Below are 2,764 nucleotides of genomic sequence, written 5' to 3'. Positions count from 1 at the left end.
TGGAGACATCAAGAAGGAACCAAGAGCCATAAAGGGTAGATATGGGTGTTAGCTTAACATCCATCTCTTTGACACAGAATCAACTGGAGGAAATAGCAGGATATCTGTTTTCTTGATTTTTTCATATTCTCTACATACATTCTGATTGTGTTTATATGTCATCAAGGTACCACTAATTTCTTAATGTATTTTTAAGTATGGAGCTGCTAGAGCGACAGCATACTAATATTCTTTTTTTTAAGTTTTAATTGAGGCCCTCGCGTCTAGTTTGTGGAGTGGCCTCCCACTTTTTCTTATGCAGATGGGCTCTGTGGCCTAGCGCCCCCGTGCCCACCGTCCGTGATCTCACGCCGAGGCCCTCGAGGAGTCGCCGCCGAGGTTTCCACCAGCCCGCAAGCAAGAGCATGGCAGCCATCCCCTCCAGCGGCTCGCTCGTGGCCACCCACGACTGCTACCGGCGCCGCCTGGGCTCCACTTCCGGTAACAGCTCCCGCGGAAGTGCCGAGTACCCCGGGGAAGCCATCCCCCACCACCCGGGTCTCCCCAAAGCAGACCCGGGACACTGGTGGGCTAGCTGCTTCTTCAGGAAGTCCACTCTCCCGTTCATGGCCCCAGTGCTGGAGTCCCCAGAGCACTCGGAGTCTGCCCAGGCCTCCACCAGCACGATCACATGTGACCTGGCTCGGGAAGCTGTGGGGAAGCAGCAGCCCAGCGGCCAGCCTGGCAAAGCCAACTGCAGGCCCCTGTCCTGAGTGACCACCACCAGCTGCCAGGCTTCCTTTCAAGGCGCTAGGCTCATCAGAGCCCTCTTCCTCCCCCCTGCCCTGTACCCTCCCTTCCCCTCCTCTCCCCAAGACCAAGCAGGCTACAGTCAAGGGAAGCAGTTCACTTTTTAATATCAAAACAGCAAAACACCAAAAAGGAAGTGGAGAGAATCCCACTGTCTGCTATCCGAGCCACAGGAACATGCCTTCCTCACACCCCATGACCCTGTGCCTTGCACCAAGTGGACAATAAACTCCAGGAGTGAGCAAAAAAAAAAAAAAAAAGTTTTAATTGAAATACAATCAATCTACAGTGTACAGAACAGTCATTCAGTAAGTGTGTGCATATAAGTATATGTACGCATATATCTGTAATTGTTATAAATAAGAAAACAAAGCCTAGAGTTGAAGTTTCTCATCTTTTATTCTGGGCCTGTTGCTTTTATTTCTCAGGTTTTGGCTATTTTTCTGCTTTTCCTCTGTTGACATTCACCCATCATAACAAACCATTGCTCACCTCTGTCTAAACCTAGTTCTTTGTTTAAATCTCTGCTTCTCCTGTTTCAGTTTTCCCTCTTTTTCCCAAACAGAGAACCCAGGAAGGAAGAGCAAGAGAGAGAAATGATACATTTCGGTCAGCAGCTTTCTCTAAGTTACACTTGCTAGATTCTGGCCTTTCATATCTGACTTAATATACCCCACTGAGGTCATTTTCAGTCTTGAAGTTTCTTCCCATTCTTTCAAAAAGTTAGAAGTTAATTTCTTCCTTTTAAAAAATTAATAGCAACTAATTGGGACCATGATAAAGGCAAAAGGGAGCTATATTATGAATGACTAATGTGGGTCTCTTTTGGGGAAAATGTATGGAAGAACTAAGGTGATGATGTATTTTTTCATCATCCTTTTTATGATGAATTCCCACTGCAGAAAATTTGCATATGGGCCAACAGAGTGTGACAAGAGAATATACTGCTCAAACAACCAGGTAGCTTAACTTAAGATTCAGTTAATTCAGTAGTAAACATCCGAGGAATGGGACTTCCCTGGCGGTCCAATGGTCAAGACCCTGCCTTCCATTGAGGGGGGCATGGGTTCAATCTCGAGTCAGGGAACTAAGATCCCACATGCCCCGTGGTGCAGAGCAACAAATGCTGTTGGAAAACTTGAATACTTCTGTGCAAAAAGCCCCCCAAATCAGCAACAAAAACTATCATACTTTGTACCATATGCAAAGATTAACTCAAAGTGGATCATAGACCTAAACAAACAAAAAAATCAAAAGAATCAGTTGTGATGATTTTCATGGCAGGGGAGGCTGGAGTGGAAATAATGTTGGATTAAATATAGTACTCTTGCCTGGAAAATCCCATGGACGGAGGAGCCTGGTAGGCTGCAGTCCATGGGGTCGCTAAGAGTTGGACACGACTGAGCAACTTCACTTTCTCTTTTCACTTTCATGCATTGGAGAAGGAAATGGCAACCCACTCCAGTGTTCTTGCCTGGAGAATCCCAGGGACGGGGGAGCCTGATAGGCTGCCGTCTATGGGGTCGCACAGAGTTGAGCACGACTGAAGTGACTTAGCATAGCATAGCAAATATTGAGAAATCTGGTCTCTAACCTGGAATCTGATAAAACTGTGTGCCTTTGGAAATGAACTTCATTTCTCTTGCTGTCCGTGGAGCTGAGGACAGACCTGCAGACCCAGCCACCTGTCACTGCAGAAGACACCCCCAGGCCATCTTTGTTTCTGAGGGAGCCTGCTGGCTCCAGGTGAGTCTCAGGCCTGCCCAGGTTCAAGGGGAGCAGAAGCAGGTTCTGCCTCATCTACTAGAACGTTTACAATGGGAGATCCTCTTTCGGTCATTTTTTAAAAAATACATGCTTTCCACTTAAGCCTCCATTTTGAATGCTTAATCATTGCCTTGGAATATGCAATGTTTATTATCCTTTTAAAAAATGATTAGCACTGACTCAAATATTTTTTTTGTTCATAACGTCT

At 46.1% G+C, this 2,764-nt stretch overlaps 1 pseudogene across 1 annotated transcript; it reads left to right on the top strand.

Annotated features, from left to right (window-relative positions):
- The first annotated feature begins 257 nt into the window (after positions 1-257).
- LOC105001091 lies at positions 258-1,049 on the top strand (annotated as a pseudogene). Its single transcript, XR_826819.1, has one exon. The product of XR_826819.1 is annotated as a pancreatic progenitor cell differentiation and proliferation factor pseudogene (transcript).
- Positions 1,050-2,764: the final 1,715 nt, after the last annotated feature.

The sequence above is a fragment of the Bison bison genome, unplaced genomic scaffold (assembly GCF_000754665.1).
Source record: "Bison bison bison isolate TAMUID 2011002044 unplaced genomic scaffold, Bison_UMD1.0 scf7180017864379, whole genome shotgun sequence".
Classification (NCBI taxonomy): Eukaryota; Metazoa; Chordata; class Mammalia; order Artiodactyla; family Bovidae; genus Bison; species Bison bison.
The sequence above is the reverse complement of the archived record's forward strand: the minus strand, read 5'-3'. Positions and strand labels throughout refer to the sequence as shown.